This window comes from Schistocerca piceifrons, chromosome 4 (genome assembly GCF_021461385.2).
Source record: "Schistocerca piceifrons isolate TAMUIC-IGC-003096 chromosome 4, iqSchPice1.1, whole genome shotgun sequence".
NCBI classification, from domain to species: Eukaryota; Metazoa; Arthropoda; class Insecta; order Orthoptera; family Acrididae; genus Schistocerca; species Schistocerca piceifrons.
The window spans coordinates 77,961,137-77,976,064 of NC_060141.1; the positions used below are offsets into that span (position 1 = coordinate 77,961,137).

Genomic DNA, 14,928 nt, shown 5'->3' on the forward strand with positions numbered 1-14,928 from the left:
ACTGTACTAGTGCCGACATTGTGCATGCTCTGTTGCCTGTGTCTATGTGCCTGTGGTTCTGTCAGTGTGATCATGTGATGTATCTGACCCCAGGAATGTGTCAATAAAGTTTCCCCTTCCTGGGACAATGAATTCACGGTGTTCTTATTTCAATTTCCAGGAGTGTATAATGACGTTAATACCGAATGCTTCCAAATAAGACCAACGTGACGCTGTTGTTTTCCTGACTGCCGAAGGACAAACATCGTTAGACACTCATTGGCGAATGAAGAATGTGTATGGGGCAGCATGTCTGTCCAAAACCAGCGTTGTGGAATGGCGCCCCTTAATTTCCATGCTGGTCGCGATTTGACATAAGAGGTCCGTCGATGTGGGAAGCCGGCTTGATCCTTTACGGATGACAACTCAAGTGGAAGATACTGGAGCTCTCCCGTCATACAAACCTGATCTCATACGATTTTCATGTCTTCGGTCACTTAAAAATTGCATTGAAGGGTCGACGATTCCTGTCGGTCGAGGATGTGTAGCAGGCAGTTACGAACTACTACTCGCAGAAGAACACGATATTTTACCAGACGATTATCGTCAACCTTGTGCCTCAGTGGAAATATTGATTGCCTCAGTGCTCATGACGATTTTGCCTGATTGGCATACCGATTCTGGGCAGCATGTTAGGACCAGATAACGTTAGACGTGGAGAAAAAATTCTTTTTGCTGATGACAGCAACATTGTAATTACAGAACTCATAGTAAAGAAAGCAAATGAGACCCTAATTGGTGGGCTGTTTATAACTGATCACCATCATGACCATTACTTTGTCACACACTCAGAAGATCTGTGGAATCTAATACTAGGCGCGAAAGCAGCAGCAGCGCTACCTTAGATGTAAGGGGTGCATCGTACCAGGCCGCGGCTTCAAGAGGGCCCCGAAGACTGAGCGCACCATCCACAGCTAAGCTAATTACGTGTTCTGTTGCTGTACATGCGATAATGAATGAACATTCTACAAAATATGTTTTTGTATAAATTCAAAAATAAAATTATTTTGAAACACTGAAGTAAAGCTGTCATCTACGTGAAGATTGGTCTGAACACTACAGCGCTTTGCTAGGACAGGTCCCATTAGAGGTGGTATGCTGTTGTCTGCTTTCCACCTTTGAATTAACGTACCCATCCAGTTAAAGCGAGACCTAAATTTTAACGTTGACCTCTAATCAGGGTGCAACCCACCTTTTTTCAAGTTAAGAAACATCGCCTACTTAGGCAGCTTTAGGTAATAAACCTAACTTCCTCATCATCTAGGGCAGCCAATGTAGTGGGCGCACCCGGGAGACATGTAGTGGTGTAGGAGCATCTCTGAACTGGAGTGCTAATGTTCATATAATTTGTAACTTAACTTATTAATTACATACTCTCTAGTTACTTTAATGTGATCGGGCCGGCCAGAGTGGCCGAACGGTTCTAGGCGCCACAGTCTGGAACTGCGCGACCGCTACGGTCGCAGGTTCGAATCCTGCCTCGGGCATGGATGTGTGTAATGTCCTTAGGTTAGTTAGGTTTAATTAGTTCTAAGTTTTAGGGGACTGATGACCTTAGAAGTTAAGTCCCATAGTGCTCAGAGCCATATTTTTAATGTGATCACATTTCAAAAGCCTGAATAATCACATTTTGCAGCACGAGACAAGCAGGAAAAGTCAGTGAAGCTGTGGGAGGTACCGGCAGGGATTACCGATTCCAGTGCCGTGCCCAGCTGCGCTAGGTTTCTTGGTTGAGGGTTCAGTTTGGTTGCCAGTGGTGTGCGGTAAACACATCCTAGTGCTCTTCGAACTATGCACGTACCACGCTGTGATTTGTGTGACACGTTGCATTATCCTGCTGGTAGATGCCATCGTGCCAAGGAAAAAGAAACTGCATGTGAGGTTGGACATGGTCCCCAAGGGTAGATACATATTTGGGTTGATCCGGTGTGCCTTCTGAAATGATTAGGTAACCCAGGAAATGCCACAAAGCATTTCCCAGACCATACGCTTCATCTTTGTAGCAGGATGTTCGTTTTCAGACGCTTCACGCCTTACATCTCATGGCCATCTGTCCGATGGAGCGTAAAAACGTGATTCACCGGAAAAGGCGCCTGTCGCCATTCAGTGGACGCCCAGTTGCTGTAATGTCTGCAAATTCCAGCCTTCGTCGCAGATGAACAGTAATCAGCGTGGGTGCGTAAACCAGGTACCTGCTGCAAAGGCCCATACGCAGCAACGTTCGCCGAACGCTCATTGAGGAGACGTTGTTGGAGCCTCTTAGTTCATCTGGGCGGATAGTTGCTCAATAGTTGCACGGCTATTCGCTCGTACACATCTCCGAAGTCGTAGATGCACACGTGTCATATATAGCCTGTTGTTCACCACAGTTGTCTCGGCGCCTGTTTTGGATAGAGCCTTTTTACCATTTACAGTGGCAGCTGAACAGCTTAAAAACTTTGCCGTTCGGAAATGCCTCCATCCTTGGTCCGAAAGCCAATGATCATGCCCTTTTGAACGGCAGAAAAATCTCTCTAATTCCGCATTATAACAACGTCAGCACTGATTCACGAATCATGCTTTATATACCCTCCACTGCTAGTGCTTCCACCTGCCGTCTGTGCGAGGTTTCTACACGTTGACCTCTTAACAGGCAGTCGTCACATTAATGTGATTGGACCGCGTAACGTAATTCGAAGGAGTAATATCTGAGAATGTACGTTCGGAGCACTGCATTGTATGGTAGTGAATCATGGATAATGGCAACAGCGGAACAAAAGAAAATCGAAGCGTTTTATATGTGGTGCTATAGAAGAACGTTGAAAATTAGGGGACTAGTAAGATAAGGAATGCGGAGGTTCTGTGCAGAATTGCCGAAGAAAATAATACATAGAAAACACTAGAAAGAAGGGAGAAGATGATAGGTCATGTGTTAAGATATTGGGGAATAACTTCCATTGTAATAGAGGGAGCTGTAGCGGGTAAAAACTGTAAGGGAAGACAGAGATTGAAACACATCCAACGAATAATTGAGGGCTTAGGGTGCAAGTGCTACTCTGAGATGAAGAAATTAGCGCAGGAGAGTAACTCGTGGCCGGCTGCATCAAACCAATCAGATGACTGAAGACTGAAAAAGCCAACGTAGCTGGTTCCTCGAAACGCTGTGGTTCAATCTCGACCTAAACAAAACGCATATAGTGGTTTGTACATTTGGGAAAACCAGCAAGCTAGGAATCAAATTTAAAATTTCATAGCATTACAATGACATCTACGTACAATGTAATTCGTTCGATTCGGTGATTCCGAAGACAGATAGCATAGTGGCATATTACCAGAGCGCTTTCTCTGTTTACCCATCAATAGGGAATGCTCACAGCGAGAGGGCTCATGTGATGCAAACGTGTGAAGCAAACAGGTAACTATGCCAGAAGACGCACTCGTGCTTCCTACAGCCAACTGAGTGAATTTGAAAGGGGTCACATTGTGTGGCCTTCCGAGTGGCGGGATAGTGCTTTCGAAGAATTGCCACACAAGTTGGACGTGCTGTGTCAGTTGTGCAACGATGCTGGTTGGTATCACTGGTCTCGTGAACATTCTCACACCCGTAGACAAGATTATGGACGACTATTGCAAGGACAGCAGTGGCAGATCGTACAGCTACCAGAGCACAGGTAAGAGGGTTTCTGAGCCCAGACGCGTCAGCATCAGCTGTTTCGAACCGGTTATTGGCAGTAGAATTACGAGCACGCACATTCCGGCCCATCTTTCACTCAGGCCACTGCATCGACGTTCACGTTCGACTGTTGCCGTCAGAGGATCACTTGAAAGATGTAATGGCGCGCCGTGGTCTTCAGCGATGAAAGCAGATTCTGCCTGTACGCAGCTGATAGTCGTAGACATGTTGAGCGCTGTCTCTTGGAATGCATTCGTCCAAGACACATACTAGTCCCACTTCAGGCTTTATGGTCTGGGGTGCGATAGGGTACAACTCTCGTTCACCTTTAGTTTTCTGGAGGGCACGCTAACCAGCGCTTGGTACCAACAGAATGTGTTCGACCCATTCTTTTGCCGTTCTTGCAACAGGAAGGTCATGTGCTGTTCCAACAGGATAATGCTCGCCCACTCACTGCCCGTGAAACTCAACGTGCTCTGCTAGACGTGCAGCAACTTCTCTGGCCAGCACGATGGGATACGATGGGACGAGAAGTGACTCGTGCGACTTGACAACCAACAATTTTTACAGAACTATGTACCTCAGAACGGCTTGTGGTGTTGATCTGTGAATGTAATCATTTCATGTACTCCATATGCGCTGTTGCAATAATAAATCTTGAGTGAATTGGAAAAGTCTGAAAGGCTGTACTATTTATTATTATTATTATTATTATTATTATTATTATTATTATTATTGCCAACGGTCTTGTCGCAATGGTCACACCGGTTCCCGTCAGATCACCAAAGTTAAGGGCTGTCGGGCTGGGCTAGCACTTGGATGGGTGACCATCAGGTGTGCCGAGCGCTGTTGGCCCGCAGGGTGCACTCAGGCAAACTGAGGAGCTACTTGATTGAGAAGTAGCGGCCCCGGTCTCGGAAACTGACATACTGCCGGGAGAGCGGTGTGCTGACCACATGCCTCCCCATATCCGCATCCAGTGACACCTGTGGACTGAGGATGACACGGCGGCCAGTCGGTACCTTTGGGCCTTCATGGCCTGTTCGGGAAGAGTTTAGTTTAGTTTCACTATTATTATTATTATAAACGAGATTTCAAAATGAACCAAGAAGAGTGTAGAGCTCCTAAAACAGTATTTTTCGCTCTATCTTGCGCTGATTACTTTCAGAATAGTGCAGCGTGTTCTGTGTGAACACTGTTTACTGTTGTGTAACTTACTGTTTAAGTCATTATTCTAAATAACATACCAATTGAACAAGCCAATAGATAGTAACAATTTATTATTACTAAACCTTTTCGCACAGCAAAAGCGGTGTAAGGATTGAGGATGCCTACCTGAGGATACGCAGTTTTACCCAATTGTAGATGGTTGAAAAATCTTGCGGAATTTATATTCGACCAGGGATATTCTAAAGGCGCCAAGTATGGGTGATTCGCTGATAAATCTGAAATACACTTTATGATAAAAAGTGCAATGCACACAGAAGAGGAGGAGGAAAGTAAATTTACGTGTTGAGAGGGTATTTGATGTGTTTTCAGTGATTACGATATCGAGTCAAATTTAAGAACCCGACAGTATGGGCCCACGTGGTACCCACTGTGGCCTGGATACATACTGTAATTCCGTTGGGAAAAGTGCCACATAGCCGTTGTATCCTCTCCTGGAGCAAGCTGGCCCACAACTCTTGTATCTGATCCTTGATGTCCTGAGTAACAGCGCTGGAATGGAGAATACGTCCGAACTGTTCAGATATCTCTCTGAGGATCGTGCTGGCAGTAGGAGTACCTCAGCATCACGCAGGCAGATCATAGAAACACTTACCGTGTGTGGATGAGCATTGTCCTTTTTAAAATGGTACCGCGATACTGTTGCATGAGAGGTAACACAAGAGAACGCAGGATGTCCGTGTCGTACCGCTGTACCATCAGAGTTCCCCCAGTCACTACTGGCCGTGGTCTGAAGTAATACCCGATGGCTCACCACACCACGACTCCAGGAGTAACACTGCTGTGGCTCTCTGGAGCAATTTGAGAGTTGGACCTCTCCCAGGCCGTCATTCTCGCCGACGATGATCATCCGGGTTAGTGCAGAACCGTGATTCATCGTTTAACATAATGCGACTCGAGTTACCAGCAGTCCATACTTCCTGGTCACGCTGCCACTCCATAAGCAGCCATTTGTGGTGTTGCGTTAACGGCAGTCAACGTATGGAACAGCAATCACCTAGTCCGGCTGTTACTGGTCTCCCACCAATGGTGAGGAATGACAAAGTTGCACCTTGTCCATTACTTCTCTGGATGCAGGTGTGAATGGGTTTCGAAGTGCATAGTGCACAATTCAACGATCCTTCGATGATTTGGTCCGACGTGGTCGTTGACGAGTATGTCTTCCCTCACAGTCGAACATTGGGCCCCTGTTACATCCGAATGCTCCACAAATATGGATGTTGCACGATTCGACCAGCCGTCCAAATGCAGGCCCCTGTCAAACACTGTCAGGTCCTGATAACATACACTGTCCTGCCTGGTAACAATACTAAACGCGAGCAACACTAACGCAATCTGGTGGCAGTTCTACCTGTCACAGAGAACTGCAACTACAGTCATTCCATCGCGTGACAAAGCAGCCGGAAAATTGTCACCTTCTGTCGCTCCAGTATTTATTTACTTATTTATTTTTTTCGTGCGTATGGTTCGTATCTCGTCCTGTACGCTTTCTAAGTGGTGCGCCAGTAATAATTCAGCTGTTGGAGAGTTTCTTAATCAATCATGTTTGTCACTGCCCTGTTAGTGAACTAGGGCGTAACGCTTACTTGTAGAAGTTAAAGAAATTAGACATTGCGTATGACTTTTGACGGTTGTGTAAGCTACGTTTGTGACGAAAGGGCATTCCGTGGTCCCGCTTCCGCAAAGTACGGCAGCCTGTCGTTTTCACTAATAGACTCATTATGTGTCAGTGCAACGAAGTAGCGCGCTCCCAGCTGGCTACGAATATCGGAAGTGTAACTCAAAGAAGAAACAGGTGTCTTACCGTCTACGTGATGCATAGAGTAGTAGGAATATCTGTGGAGTGAGCGTTCAGATGTACTGAGCATTATGTTTGTCGCAAACATACATTGCCTACAGAATCATGTAACTATGGCGCAATGTTTGCCCGTAACCGGCCTGTAGATTTTTGAATGTCCTTACATCGCTGGTACAGACAGATCTCGTTCAGAAGTACTGTGGATTTTGTACACGCCTTCCGTGAGTATTATAATAATTTGAATTTGATTTGTAAAACGAACTTGACTTAAAAATTGTACGCTGGTGTGCAAAACTTTAGGACGAAAGCAAGGTTCGCACGATGTGTCGAGTAATACAGCTCGATGCAACTTGGACCACAAATAGAAATAACTGCTACATTACAGAACGTAACTGAAACGAATACACAGTCACGATGTATGCTGGTCCCAGGGACATTAGAAACTGCGGGACATGGTTCTTAATGCGTACTCTGCAACATGTTCCCATGCTGGCCACAAGGTTGGTTAGGTGTTTTCCTGGTAGGGCGTTCCGTTCCTCTACCAGCGCGTTTAGCAACCGTTGGATTTCGTCGGCGCTTGTCAACGTTCTACAATTACGTCTCCTCACTGAGTCCCACACATTCTACAAAGGGTTGAAGTTGGGAGACCGGGCAGGCCAATCCATTCGCTGAATGTCCTCTGGTTCAAGGAACTCTCCACGTGCGCTTTTCGATACGGTCGCGCAATGTCGTCCATAAAAATGAATTTAGGAACGAAAGAATACCTTTTAAAGACTCACATTGGGAAAGAGTACGTTGACCGATGAGTGAACGGTGTTCGAGGATTTGAAATTTAGTACGCTCGTGCGACAATATGCCTCCCCGCACCATAACACCTGGACAACGAAAACGATCATGTTCGACAATATTCCTGGGTCCATTACGTGTTCCCACCTCTCACCATATGAGAGTACGCTCAGAACCACTACTCATATTGAATTTGTTCTCATCCGAGAAGAGCACGCGACCCTGCTCCTCGCTGGTCCACTCGCTATGGTCTTGGCACCATAGCAAGCTGTGCCGATATGCGGTTGTCAGCGGAACACAAAATGCGGGTCATCGGGCGAAGAAACCACACTCATGCAGTAGCCGTGTCGCTGTGCAGTATGAGATTGCTTGCTTTCAGTCCTGATAAACGTGGTTGCAATTGCACTCGCTATTTGACATGGGTAGCTTCTTCCGTGTTGCACAGCGTAGTGGTCGTCTGCTGCTGTAGTTGACCATGGCCGACCATCTCCTCTCGTTGGGGCAGCAGAGCCTGTGGATGGGAACGCTTCTCGTACACGTGAAACACCGATTTGAACAATACACTCGTCGCACTCCGTCCTTCTTCCAGTTTCTGGATGATTCTTCCCCGTGTTAAATCATCCAGATGTTGCCTCCAGGACTTCTCGTAAGGAAGAGCACCATCACAGTGCACAGTAATTGCTTGCTGATTGACACACACTGTCTTTTCCCGTTCTTTCAGCTGCATAGTGTTGTGGGCCGGCCCCGTTTGGCGTTGCACCCACGCTGACCCAACTCCATGTGATGTCCAACTTTATGTGCACAAATCTCGTCCAGAGCAACGTATATACGCGCCAGGCATTTCTTTTGTTCGTGACAATTGCCGCAGCTCAGATGGCAGTTCTTTTTCCTATAGAAAAAGAAGGGATAGCCGCAGATATTCTTCAGGTTTTATATTGCACTTGATGGTATTGGCGAGTCTCTTCTAATAAATTATACTGCGGCGGCTTTGCGAGATAGCTTTGTTGTACGCCAAAGAGAAAGATACGAAATTCTCCCCTTTTTTACTTTTTGGTGCATTATGTTTAATCCTCGATCTTCCTTAATGAGACTCACATATTTATCCGACATACTCATTCTCCACGTCACGGCTCGTAGCAGTACAGTTTCTGATCGTGAATACTTTAATATAAGCACAGTGGCGTGGATATCTATATAATCCGAAGATAACGACTCGAACCATCATTTATAAATCTTATCTGCGGGCGGAAACTGCGTGTAATGTGAATACACTGAATGCACAGCCTGGTAGCACACGACCACGCTACCAAATTTATCTAGTACTTCTAAGCACACGGCGAATCCAAGCAACGCCTACAAAATTTCGAGATCCGCGGTATCCGGGAGCTCGTTAAAGAGTAGTTGCATTTTGCTTTATTTCTTAGTCATTTATATTTCTATCTCAGTTGCTCTGAAAATACCTGCCAACAATACAAATGTCGAAGATATGCGCTGTATCTTTTTGGGAAACAAACTTGTCACTCACCCACGGTACTTGTTATTAGCAAATCATTGCCCACTTTACTCCTCGTCATCCGGCTTGCTGCTCGATTGTGTCTCCGGTTCGATTTGATTCTCTGGCAGCTTTTGTTATACCTTAACAATGAAACACAAGATTGTGAACAAATTTGCTGTTGAACAATTGGCCGATATGCACCTCTTATTTGGATTCACGGAATGCAATGTTTGGGCATGGATATGTGTGATGTCCTTAGGTTAGTTAGGTTTAAGCAGTTCTAAGTTCTAGGGGACTGATGACCTCTGAAGTTAAGTCCCATAGTGCTCAGAGCTATTTGAACTCTTTTTTTCCCGTGTTACGACGATTACGTATGACAGGCTTTTTCACTGCTGTCAGGGTATTTTTACAGAAAACAAGGTAATTTGGGCAACAAAATGAATAAATTAAAATTGCGGTATTACTCTCTTGCGAGCCATCGGAAACACTTGTAGAAAAATACAAAATACCTGTCAACGATCCCCGAAATCACCCTGTTTATTGCAGTGCAGCTTCATAAATTTGCCTTATGATATTAACTGTTCATTACACTGTCTCTCGGTATTTTTAAATGCGAAAAGTTCTCTTTCTAATATGATAATTAGGCATTTGTGGTACTTACTTGTGACACTTTTCCTCATTTGACGTAACTCGACTTGCGTCCGTAGCAGCAACAACTATTTACTATTGCCGTTACTAATAAATAAATGTGTAAAAACAGGACAAAAAAGCGGAATAGAAAAATTAGTCTCACTGTTAAAGCAAAACGTAAGCAAACAACGTTATACTGAAGCCACGGGACGATTCCATTTTGGTGTTGGCAATATGTGCAGCATGCAGTCCTCTCTCACCATAGATGATCCTGCACTGTTGTATGATATTTGCCTTGTAGAGCAGAACACGAAATTTCGTTTACTTACATGATTTTGAAGTTGGCCGAGTTTTTGTAGTGTAACTGGCCACAAATAGCATTATTGTGAAAGGGCGTACAGGGTGACAATTATTGAACTATATGTAAAAAAACGTAAATTAGTTACAAACTATGGCGTGCACACCCTTGTTTCAACGGGTAATCGCCACTACAGATATTCGGATTTAGGTTATGACATGTTCGATGATGCGGCGCAGACGGATAGCGAAATTCTGCATGACAATCTGAAAAGTAGAAGATCGATGCTGTTAATGACCTGCATCGCTATTTTCAGCTTAGCAATGGTTTTGTGGTTATTGCTGTACACCTTGTCCGTAATATAGCCCCACAAAAAGGAATAGCATGTATTCAGATCCGGAGAATATGACGGCCAATTGAGGCCCATGCCAGTGGCCTCTGGGTACCCCAGAGCCAGAGTGCAGTCCCCAAAAGTGCACCCCTAGGACATCACTCTCCTGCTTCAAGGGATCGGGCTTCGTCTTGCATGAACCACCTCTTGACGAAATCAGGGTCATCTTGCATAATGAGGATGAGATCATCTTCCAAAACCTTCACGCACTGTGGCTGCGACGGCTCACCTGAAGATGACTGGCAGGTGCCCATTTGAAATATCGTGCGAAGTATTGAACGACGTCCGGCTGCAAGCCCGAAATTTCTTTGAACAGTCAATCCGCCGGGAAAATTTTAGAATTCACAGTTTAACTGCTGTTGAATTTAGACTGACTTCAAAATTATGGTAAGTGAAGTCTAGTGTTTTTAAACCAATCAGCCTCAGATGTAACAACGTAACACTTCAATAATTGCACGTATTAAAATCCATAAATAATGAAGCTGAACCAGAGATTATATTTGATTGTGTTTTATTCGTAATTCGAACGAAACGAAACTTTCACAAATAACACTTCTCAACAACAAACGTAAATGTAACAGAAATTCTGAGAGAGAGCTAGCAGAACAGAAGATATCGCTAAGTTCTAAAACATAAACTACTAAAAACAAAACATTTAGTAACATTTACTCGTTATTCTGAAGCGTTTAGCTTCCTTGAAAAATCTAAGTTATTTATAATATTAATAAACTATAAGTTTCAAACAAAAATTGACAAAATAACCCATTTAAATAACTCAAATTAAATAAAACTAAATATTTAAATTACTATGCTAAGAAAGAGTGGCTTTAATACCATCCGGTAGTCACTGTGCCATCAAGAAATAACGCACCGATTATTCTGTGACTGGACATTGTACATCACACAGTCGCCCGTTGAGGATGAAGAGACTTTTCGATCGCTAAATGCGGCTTCGCAGTCCTTCAAATGCGCACAATTTTGATTATTGATGAACCTATCCAAATGAAAGTGGCTTGTCACTAAACCAAACAATACAGCGCATACTAATACCGAAAGCTGAGAGAATTAAGCATGGATCAGTGAAGTTTTGCATGCTTCGTGTTTGACTGGTATTACTTACGATCTGCCTGTGTTTTGTTGACGGATCCCCAGCAGGCTGCCGGTGGCCGTGCTCGAAATATTATCCGAACCGACAGCGTGCAAGCGACCGGGCGGCGGTGGCAGGCGTGTGAATGGCGCGAGGCGGGAGTGGCTCGTATTGGTTTACTCCGCGGTGTGAGCAGCTGGGGATTGGGAGGTTGTGGACGTGTGGCAGCGCGACACTAGCGCCGACGTGCTTCAGCACCTCTGCGGGTTCAGCGCATCCTGGACATGTTTCGCGTTGATTCCGATTTCTTTTAGAGGCGAAGCATACGCACAACGAGTCGCCGGCTTTGCACATTTTTCGCACGGTTGTGGACAAACATACATGTAACAAGTGCTGCTATACCATTAAGGGCTTCTCTAACATTTTCGAAAAATAATGATTTTCAGAGTTCATTGGCTACCACACGAGAGCACCAGTCGGCCATGAGCGGCTTTAGCAGCGTAGAATGTGCCCGTCCTGCGTTAGAGTCTAGTTATGTCTTTTATCTTCCACCAAACATTTGTATCGCTACAACGAATGATCTTTTCTGAGGAACAGCAACAACAATAACAAGAGCATCAGCAGAAAGAAGAAGATGAGTGGTACGCCCGTGTCTTGAAATAATAAGAATCAAGACACAGCAGTGTCTTGCTTGAGATGTTTACTTTCATAAAGGACCGCCGGTCTGACTACGGACGGGCCAGTCGTGCCCTATCGACCCCTGTGTCGTCCTTAGCCAGTGGCGTGAGGTCAGCACACGACAGTCGCAGGCGCCGTCTGTTCAGCAGACCTGGTGCCAGTGCTTCACGCCCCAGTAGCTCCTCAGTTGGCATCACGAGTGCAGTCCTTCAACCGAGGAAAAATCCCTGTACCGGAAATCGAACCAGGCTCATTTGCACTGACTACTTAGTTACGGAGGCGGACAATATTTTTATAGCCGAATCAAAAATATCCCGAAACGATCACAAAATGCTTCTGTACAGTTGCAGCGCTTGAGAGCAGCATCATCGGCTCTCATTGGTACTGCATCAGTTGACGGCTCGGGTATTCGTAGCTATTTTTAATTATGCGTGGTCTGCGTCAAAAGTAATATCAGAAAGACAATTCTTCTTAAATGTTAATGTAAAGTGTTTTCTGCTGATCACCATAAAAATCAAATGTGCGGATCAGAAAGCGGCATTTAAAACGTACGTGGTGCAAGGATGTAGCGTAATGTTATTGTTTCTAGCGGACTGCTGTTTCCTTTTATATGGATGAAGAAGAACCCTGATCTGTTTTGTATATGAAATACATAAACGTAATTGACACAAGAACAATTTCATCTTAACAGGAATGAATATACGTGTGACGCAGTTCATTATGACGTAGAAAGGGGCGTAATTCAAAAAATTATTTTTCACAGTATTGAAAACAAAACATGTCTCTAAAATTTAGGTGCGCCCGCATCTCGTGGTCGTGCGATAGCGTTCTTGCTTCCCACGCCCGGGTTCCCGGGTTCGATTGCCGGCGGGGTCAGGGATTTTCTCTGCCTCGTGATGGCTGGGTGTTGTGTGATGTCCTTAGGTTAGTTAGGTTTAAGTAGTTCTAAGTTCTAGGGGACTGATGACCTAAGATGTTAAGTCCCATAGTGCTCAGAGCCATTTCAAATTTAGGTGCATTTCAGTAATTTATGTTGTTACAGCTGTCACCTCGGAATAGCGCAATAACCGAAATCGCCATCCTCAATAAATAAGTAAATAAATGAATAAATATAGTTACAAACAGACCAGGAAGAAAATGTTGTCATATATAAAATGTTATTGTATTGTTCCCGAGAGTCACCTCTCACAAAAAGCTTCTAGAGTTTCAACAGTCAGAGGCTTAGAAGGCCGCAGATCACACGTGGACTGGTACTCTGCACAAAAGCGTAGATCAGTAGTTCCCAGACTTTACTTGGCCATTACCCCTGAGTGCAAAACGAAATTTTTAAATGATGAATGAGATTTAGTTATTTGTGTGTGGGTGTGGGTGTGTGTGTGAGAGAGAGAGAGAGAGAGAGAGAGAGAGAGAGAGAGAGAGAGAGAGAGAGAGAGAGAGAGAGAGAGTGTGAATGAAAACTATCCTCAGCTGAGGATAGACACTTCCTACAAAACAAACTTCCCCTGCATTACTCCTCTACATTGAGGCACTTGCTTCACCTGCACATTGCAACCGCATTTAAAATCAACCATGTTAAAATGTGTGCACTATACTTACTGTTCGTAATTCACCTGATTGCTGCATTCCCTACTTCTGAACCGGCAGAAATTGGAAGACTGAAGACTGTTAATGCTTTGTGTCTGACTTCAGCCACCAATATTTATTTATTTATTTATTTGTCTACATTTTATGGCCTTCATTGGACCACTCTAGCCAACTTTATACAAATAATTTTCCCGTTTTCTGTCAGCCCAGTACTTCTTCATTGTCTCGGATCTTAGCCTTCTTTCTTCACTAATAATAATAATAAGAAGAAGAAGGATAGTAGTAGTAGTAGTAGTGGTGGTAGTGGTGGTGGTGGTGGTGGTATGTACAGCACTACAGTAGCCGTTGTGTGTCATGCTGTCAGTTAATTCATCTATCTGTTTCGAAGCGAGTACTGAAGCAATATCTGGACTGCTGCTGCAGGTACTATCTACAACTTAGAGAAGAAATTTTCTTGAGATATTTAGCATTTTTTACGCACATCTCTTTTATCATCAGCCATGTACGGGACAAAGTTCAACATATGGGTACAGCGGACGGCTATGTGAGGAACCTGTAAGTTCCACCGCATTACTGCTGCTAATTGAGAAAAAGCAATTACTTATAACTTATATAATCAGATCTTTTCAAAGTAATATAGTTTCGTGACTGAAACAGAACCGAATCGTATAGTTTCCGCCTCCATGTTGGGAACCACTCACGTAAACGGATAATGGACTATAGCATCCCGTGCCCCCCTCCCCTCCACACCCGACGCCATTGTGGCCTGTGAGGCTTCTCGCGCGCGACTGACAGAAGCCACTGCAGGCTTTTCAGGAGGTTGAAGGCTGTTGTCTGTTGTCTCAGCTTAAGTTTTTGGAGGTTTGTTTCCTTGCTATGCCGACTTGCTTGTACTTCGAGATGTTATCCCTGTTATGTAATACATAGAGAACTGAGCAAATGTACAAAAAATAAGAGGAAGAGATAATGCGGATGTAGTCGGCGTAACGGGGAATGGTTCAAATGGCTCTGAGCACTATGGGACTTAACATCTGTGGTCATCAGTCCCCTAGAACTTAGAACTACTTAAACCGAACTAGCCTAAGGACATCACACACATCCATGCCAGAGGCAGGATTCGAACCTGCGACCGTAGCAGTCGCGCGGTTCCGGACTGAGCGCCTAGAACTGCTAGACCACCACGGCCGGCCGTAACGGGGAAGGAAAGGAAATCTCTCGTTATTATACGTGGGCCTTGTTTGCCATAAACTTGCTATGTACTTC

General features: G+C 44.6%; 1 long non-coding RNA gene and 1 pseudogene across 1 annotated transcript in view; both read left to right on the top strand.

Moving 5' to 3' along the window:
* The window catches only part of LOC124795718, a 654,391-nt gene that overhangs the window by 9,332 nt on the left and 630,131 nt on the right, over window positions 1–14,928 (top strand). The window lies entirely within an intron of this gene.
* On the top strand, window positions 4,429–4,546 carry LOC124796522 (annotated as a pseudogene).